At 34.9% G+C, this 8,143-nt stretch overlaps 1 long non-coding RNA gene across 1 annotated transcript; it reads left to right on the top strand.

Moving 5' to 3' along the window:
* Positions 1-1,158: 1,158 nt before the first annotated feature.
* LOC131256162 (uncharacterized) lies at positions 1,159-4,587 on the top strand. Its single transcript, XR_009176609.1, has 6 exons — positions 1,159-1,217; positions 1,790-1,870; positions 3,376-3,619; positions 3,695-3,907; positions 4,020-4,098; positions 4,303-4,587. It is a non-coding gene; the product is annotated as an uncharacterized LOC131256162 (long non-coding RNA).
* Positions 4,588-8,143: the final 3,556 nt, after the last annotated feature.

An 8,143-nucleotide genomic window follows, 5' to 3' on the forward strand; every position in this document is an offset into this window, starting at 1 on the left:
AATAGCCTGCATACTTTTGAAATATTCTAACACAACAATGTTACCTAAATTGCCAACACCACTACATTTTCCAGTTTGAATTGCCCCCGATTATGGACCATTTACATACGCATCAACTATTTTGTCTCTCCATTATCGCTTACTTTCATTTATTTTCCAAATGTATTGTTTCTCATTTGTCTTTCCATTATCTTTCTATCTGGCCTTTAATTATCTATCTTGGGATCTTCCATTGTAGAAATTTTCTTCTAAAAAGTTGTATGTACATTTCAGATCTGTTGCAATTAGTTAGATTTCAATCCTAGTTGCTTCATCTATCTTGGTATCTTCCCTTGTGGAATTTTCAACATGCATGCACGCAATTTTCTCATATATATGCAACCCCTCTCAACAATTTTGGGTTGGCTTTTATATAAAAGTTGTGCTGCCATGTTTGGATATGAATTTGTTGCTCAAATTTACTAAAACTTTTCCTTTGTGGCTATCATGAATGTTTTGATGGCTGGCTTCCAGTGTTACTATGACACTTCCAAGGCAACATATGAGCTCATTCAAAAGATACTACTTATAGGACTGGAGCCTGGAGCAGTTGATGTGTTTCTTGATTTCATTTACTACTCAGGTGGTCCTCTACCTGACGAACTACTCACCCAAGTTAAGGTTAGGCATCACCCCACATGATGTCAAATTCTATTTCTTTTAGCCTTTTGGTTCCTCCAATTCATGAAGCTGGTTCTGCATTTCTATGTATTGTTTTCTTCTTTCTTTGAAGTCAAGGTTTATGTGTTATTTTGTTGATATAATTTAGAAAATTTTCTGCATCAGTATGCAATCGTTCTTCAAAGCATTTTCTTTTATAAGATGTTATTAGTTGTTCTTTATCTTTATTCAATTTCCTTAGTGTTATTCAATTTTTGCTCATGCCTCATCTTGAAATAAGGTTTTTCTAATGGAGCTATTTTGTTATAACCAGGGAATTCATGTTTCAGAGGACTTTGTTGCCGAGCAATTGAGGTCCATGATTTCTGATATGTAGGTTGATGTGGCAAGTGACAAGCACTCAAAAGCAATTTATGATAATGATGGTGGAAAAGGATTCATGTAGCTGACCCCAATTGGTTGGGATAAGGCTTAAATGATGATAATGATGGTCTTCCTTATTTTGCTTTAGGTCACTCAGGTTGGCAGCTGGTATACAGGAAGTCAAAGTTGAAATGGTAAATGGTTTCCTTTATTCGCTCCATTTTTATACATGCAAATTGATTTTCACATTCTGTCCTTCATTTGATATGATTGTGTGCTAGAAAATGATGCCCATCCCAAGCATTACAACAAATATGATGTTGAACTATGGTGCCAATTATTTCTATTGTTAGTTATTATGTTGGAGGTAACTTCGATTTTTTTCTGCTAGCGATATTGAGGGATTCATTGAGCTAACTAGATTGTATACAGGAACTAGGGCCCATTCAGCTACAAGTCTACTTATACTTCTAAGATGTGAAACTATAGATGAGCCTGAGTCTCTTCTTTGTTTCTTATCTTTGTTGATTTGTCCTAGGTTCCATTGTCTTTCATAAGGTTGATAAATTATTAGGTATGGTGGCAAGGCAGCTCAATTGAGTAGTTGCCTTGTAACCTTGCATGCTTGCATTGATGTCTTTATTTTGCACCCATGTGAGTGGATAAGTGATGCCATTCTTGTAAAATTTTTGCAAACCATATTTGTTCTTAGTTTGTTTTGATTCATTTTTGTCCTTACACTTGGGTTTTTCTTTTGCTTTTGAAGGTTTGCCTGGACTTTTTACATGGAAAATGCAAACGGAAATCTTGTCGATACTCTCATGTTTTAGCTCATGGAATGCCTCAGGTCAAGATGCATACTTATGATTTCTTCATTGTGATCTGGAAATTTTCATTTGTATTGTTTCATGTCTTCTCTTTAAGCCTGCTGTGTATTTCTTGCTTAACAAAAAATTATTTCATTCGCTTAACAATTGGATGAATGTAGTGAGTAGTAACTATGAGTTGGTTCGATCATGTTGCTCCATGGATGGTGCTCTTTGAGGCTACATTTAGGTCTCAAGTGTGATCCCAATTTACCTACCCACAGAAAAAAGGGGGGAAGAAACTACTATTTGGTGGAATATACAATATATTGGAGTTATTCTCCTATGCTTTATTGGCATGGAGGGAGGGGCTGGAGCTGGCTGGACCTCGTGATATTAAGAAATAATTTGAGTACTAAAAAAATGAGTCTTAATGCTTTCTAAATGTCCAACCAAGTCTTAAAAATTGATATAACAGAAAATATTAATCCAAACATGACACAACAGTTTCATGTTTTTATGTTTTATTTGGAGAATTCATCACTGTTGTTATGTGCAACATTTTACTTCTCTGTCTGAGTTACAGTTCATTTGTAGCAACATGGAGCACCTATGAAGTCTCCTGGTTCTCGGCGTCAACTTTGAGATGGTACGTTGTAAGGTCATAGGATCCAGCTGCCTATTGTGTTTTCTAAGATGTTTATGTTTTGCTTGTAATTTCAATTGATGCTTCTGTTGATGATTGGAGCATCGTGATGCTTTTATGTGATTAGATTCCCATAGTTCACTAATTTTTCATGTTCAACTTGAATATAAAGATATTGCTGCTTATTTTATATTTGCACTCAACGGCACATACGTAAGAGCTGGAATTGAACATGGATGCTTTACTCTAGGAAAGCATTGATAGGTTGTCCCAACGACATATCCAGAATCCTCTGTATCTCTCTGTTTTCTTCAGCTCTTCTCTTGAAAAAGAAAAAGAAAAAAGAAGACGATGGTGTTGTCCCAACCAGCATTAGATCAGATTAGTTTTGTAGGAAACCAGAAGCCCATGTCCAACCCTGGCATTCCAACCATAGACCTGTCAAAACCCGAGTCCAAAACTCTTCTTGTGAAAGCCTGTGAAGAGTTTGGATTCTTCAACCATGGCATTCCATTAGAGTTCATCGATAGGTTGGGAGCTGAGGCTGTGAAGTTCTTCTCCTTACCTCAACCCGAGAAGGAAAAAGTTGGCCCTGCTAATCCGTTTGGGTATGGAAACAATAGGATTGGACCCAATGGTGATGTGGGCTGGATTGAGTATCTCCTCTTTCAAACCAATGCCAATTCCATTTCTTAGAGATCTTGGGCCATTTCTAGAGAGAACCCAGAAATATTTTGGTAAGAAAATCCAACCATTTTCTCTTGCAGCTCAAACCCAATTGCAATTTTCAAATAGCATTAGCTATTTATAGCTACGATTCTTCAGCTTGGAGCTTCTGTTAATGCAATAATACTTCATGTTTTGATGAAATGACCTTTTTTTTGGTGGGTTATTTTTCAGCTCTGCTGTGAGTGATTACATATCAGCTGTGAAGAAATTAGCTTGTGGAGTTCTTGAATCTTTAACTGAAGGGCTGAAGGTTGAACCAAGTTTAACTGGTTTTGGAGAACACACTGACCCTCAGATAATATCAGTTCTGAGATCAAACAATACATCAGGCCTTCAAATCTCTTTCAGTGATGGGAGCTGGGTTTCAGTCCCACCTGACCACAACTCCTTTGTCATTGTTGGTGATTCCTTGCAAGTATAAATCTGCATAATGATGCTTCTTCTTTTTCTTCTTCTTTCTATTTAATTCCCATGTTTCTCTGTTTTGAAGAATGGGCTTAATATGGTAGACCCAATTGAGAATGGGAGAGCAGCAGTATTGCAAAAGTTGTGGTGAAATACAGTTGCATCTCTGGAAGGAGGCTAGGTTGCTTGGAGTTGTTTGAATCATGGGATGAGGCATCAACCTTCACGTTGCTAACCATGTAATCATTGTTGATGGTTCGTGGAACCCTACTTATGATCTTCAGGCTCAGGTTTGGAGGTATGACATAATCGCGATATTTATTTTCTAAAAAAAAATTAATGCATAATCTTTTGGAGCGCAGTTTTCTCGTTGTTGTTCTTTGTTTCTAAAATGTATTTCTTTCTTGCAGGTATGGGCAAACAAAGCCAGTTTATGCATATTGTTTGATGGCACATGGAAATATGGAAGAAAAAATATATAAACGGCAGGTACAGACAAAACATGACTACTAATAAATGATGTGTATGAAGCTTTACTTACCATCACATTGTGAATCTCTAGATCCCATTTTATTGATTTTAAAAAAAAAAAAAAAAAAAAAAACTCTAGATCTCATTTTATTTTCAAATCTTTCTTCTACAATCAAAGTTTGGAAGAATATGTTTTTTTTTTTCTTTTTTTTACTGCAACAGGTGACAAAAGAGGGACTTGCTGCAAAGCGTGGTTGATAGGCAACAAATACATCGGACCATTTTTAAGTAAGGAGGTCCTGCATCTCTTGGATTTGTATTTTAATTGATGGGACATAATTATGATGATCATTTGTTAAGTTTTCAGGGAAAATGATATTCTTTATATTACCTTATTTCATCAGTAGCTGACCTAATTTTGGCTATTTACTATATATTTAGATCAGTTTCTATTTCAGGCCTTTTGAGCATCCAAACACATTGATATTTAGTCCAGTTTCATATTCAGCCTAATCTTGTGAATGTGTTTCTTATTAAACAATCTTGTGAATTATTTTTTGAATGACTATCAGGTGTAAGATATATATATATATATATATATATATATAACAAAAAAACAAAAAATCTGATATATATATATATATTTTTAATCAGAGATATTTTAGCGACGGACCAAATCCGTCGTTACTTTCTGAAAGTTGAAATAAACGACGAATTTGAGGTCCGTGGCTCTACTCAAATTAGCGACGGACCTTATCCGTCGCTAATATTTTTAATGACGACGTATTTTTCAAATTTTAGCGACGGATAACTATGCGACGGACCTTATCTGTCGCAGATTAAACGACGAATTTTATTCGTTGAAAATAAAAAACGACCCAGTAAACAACAACGAACCAAGCGACGGACGAAATCCGTCATTTATTTGGTTTTACGACGGATTTGGTCCGTCGTAAATTCACAATTTTGGTTTAGTGTGTAGTAATAACTTGGTGAGACCGAGATCGAATCCTCGAGAAATGAGGAATACAACCTAAAACTAGTCTAAAGGTAAAAGGTGTCTTGGTTTTAAATCCAGCGAATATGTAAAAAGGGTTTTAAAAATAATAAATAAAAGACTAAGGATATAGGAATCCACTTATAGTAATTACAATATCTCATTCATTGATTCAATGAATAAATCAATTGGAATCGAAGTCCTATCCTATCCAATCAAAAAAATAATTCTATTAAACTAATTATCAACACCAATAAGAATACGAATTCAATTGAATGACTCTATCATGAAGCACTTGGATCTTAATAGCAGGGAATCAAAAGCATCCAAAGCACCCCTAGGTGACAATAGATCAATCAATTATATAGATTGAATCATTCTCTAATTTAGAATAGACAAGTTAAATCAAAACATTCGTTGTACCCGTAGTATACAATAAATCTAGAAATAAACAACTCAAAAACTTTAAAGTAAATCCAAAACAAATCAATCTACTATCATCATTTAAACTAATGTTATTGAATAAAACAAAATAAATACTATAATTAACTATAGGCTTCATCTATTAGTCTTAGCTAAGAGATTACCTAGTATGGCTAACATCTTAGAACAAAAGAAAAATATAAACGACAAACTAAAACCGAAGGATTAAAGAAAAAAGACTTTGTGGAAGCTATGCCACTCCTTTATCTCTCTTCTAAGCCCAATTCAAACTTCGAAAAGCATAAAACACCTCTTTAAATAAAGAAAAATCACACTGACTTGAAATTAACTTTAAATTTACACACTTACTTCACACTTCGGTCACACCGAACATCACTTTGGTCGTATCGAATGGGTCTCTCAGTTGCCGCCGAATTTTTTCAAATTTCTTATGTAGTCTCTGTCTCTCTCAGGTCACATCGAACTCTCCTTTCATGGTACCAAACATGGCTTTGGTCAGACTTAAGTGTCAAACCGAATGAACACAAAAAATCACTATTTCTTGTTGGACTGTTCTGTACACATTTGATCGGACCGAACTGTCTGTTATTTCTGTTAATACATTGTGTGCTTTTTTAGTATTTTCTTCATCTTTATCCTTGGTTTTCTTGGATATTTGGCACTCAAAATCTTTAATAATGCCCTCCAATTATTCAATTCTTCATCATTTTTAACTTTATTCCTTTTTGAGTTTTAAATCCTTCCTTTAAGCATGTACTTGAGAGGATAATGTAATTGAGATTATAAATATGTAATATTTAGCCGTTATTACTAATCACCTCCTCTGAGACAACCTTCATTCTATAGCTTTGCTAAGCTTCCGTATGCATGGCTTGAGTGGCCCACCTTCACCTCATGTAATTTCGATTGGTATTAGAGAGGGTTCCTCCTAAATAGCTTAACCGCCTAGAGTGAGATCCAAAGAGGCTTAAGAATGATGTTTACCCAAGACAGGTGTTTCATCACACGACCACCATTTTTTGATAGGTCTAACTATGCCTATTGGAAAGCTGTAATGATGGTCTTTCTAAGATCTCTTGACCGTATGGTTTAGGCAATTGTCGAATAAGGATGGACGATGCACATGGAACAGGTCGTGGTTGATGGTAGAACCATTAGTTCTCCCAAAGATAGATCCATATGAAGTGCTGATGAGAGAGCGCAGTATACCTATGATGCCAAAGCTCTCAATGCTATTTATTATGCATTTTTCCCGATGAATTTAATTGCATTTACACATGTAAAATGGGAAAAGAATTGTGGGACATATTGGAAGTCTCCCACAAGGGAACTGGTATGGTAAAAATATCGAAGCTTCAACTCTTAATGACCTGATTTGAAAACGTAAGAATGAAAAAGTCTAAAAATTTCATGGAATTTTACTCTAAACTAAATGATATTTACAATTCTATATGGGATTTATGAGAGAAGATTCTAAAATGGCGTATATGTAAGGAAATGCTTAGATCTCTACCGGATAAGTTTACTCCCAAAATAATCTCGATAAAAGAGTATACAAACATATATGAGATGAAAGTAGAAGAACTCCTAGGTTTCCTATAAACATATGAACTACATTTTAAGGCTCCCTCTAATGTAAATAAATTAGTTGTCCTTAAAGCATCTCATAGACATTCACATAGGCATAATATTGCTAAATCTGTGAGTGATGATGACGATGATGAGGATGAGGATGAGGATTTCGAAAGAAATTTCTCAAATTGAGTAGAGGGAAGAGTTTTGATAAGAAAGATAAGATGGTTAAAAATCGTAAAGTTGTGCAAATCTTTTAAGCCACCTAAGTAGGTCCAATGTTACAACTGTGAGGGTTATGGATATATTTCCACTGTTGCCCCAACAAAGTAAGATATAAAGGAAAGGCTATGGCGGAAACATGGGATGATACAAAGGAGTCTAAATGCACTTCAGAAAACTCCTCTAGTGTTAAAAACCTTAGTCACTTACGTGTCTTAACGATCTACACCACAGTATCCCTCCCTAGAGACTTGGGATACCATAATATCCCAAAAAGGTGACCTTAGAAGGTCCCTTTTTGGGATGTATTGAAAATAAGAGGATTTCAGTCTCAATCTTGTGCTCTATAATTAAATCAGAGGATTAAGCCTCATTAGTGAGTACTATAGGAAAATATGAGGACTTATCCTCATCTTGTGCTTAATAGTAAAATTCAAGGATTTTAGACTAATTTGTTTTTAACAGTTTGCGCTTTAAATTTGCTAAATTTTGATATCATATATTTTTATCTTAAACTATCATTAGTCATTACTAATTTGATTGATATATCCTTTAAATGACTATAATAAGCATGTTTTAAGTTTTTAATGTTTATATACAACCTTTATTCTCCTGTTAGTAGGTGCCTTATAATTGGTAAATCCATGACTCATAGTGTAGCACCTTGTACTTTTCAGTACTCGGGTGTTACCATGAGGACCAAACCTAGTATCAACATTGACCTGATTTATCTGAACATTCTCCCTCATTCTAACTTGAATCTGACTATTAAGGGTAGCTTTCGTCTACAGATCAATCTATTTGACCCTCTAAGTAAAGGATCAGTTG

Source organism: Magnolia sinica, chromosome 9, assembly GCF_029962835.1.
Source record: "Magnolia sinica isolate HGM2019 chromosome 9, MsV1, whole genome shotgun sequence".
In the NCBI taxonomy this organism is placed as follows: domain Eukaryota; kingdom Viridiplantae; phylum Streptophyta; class Magnoliopsida; order Magnoliales; family Magnoliaceae; genus Magnolia; species Magnolia sinica.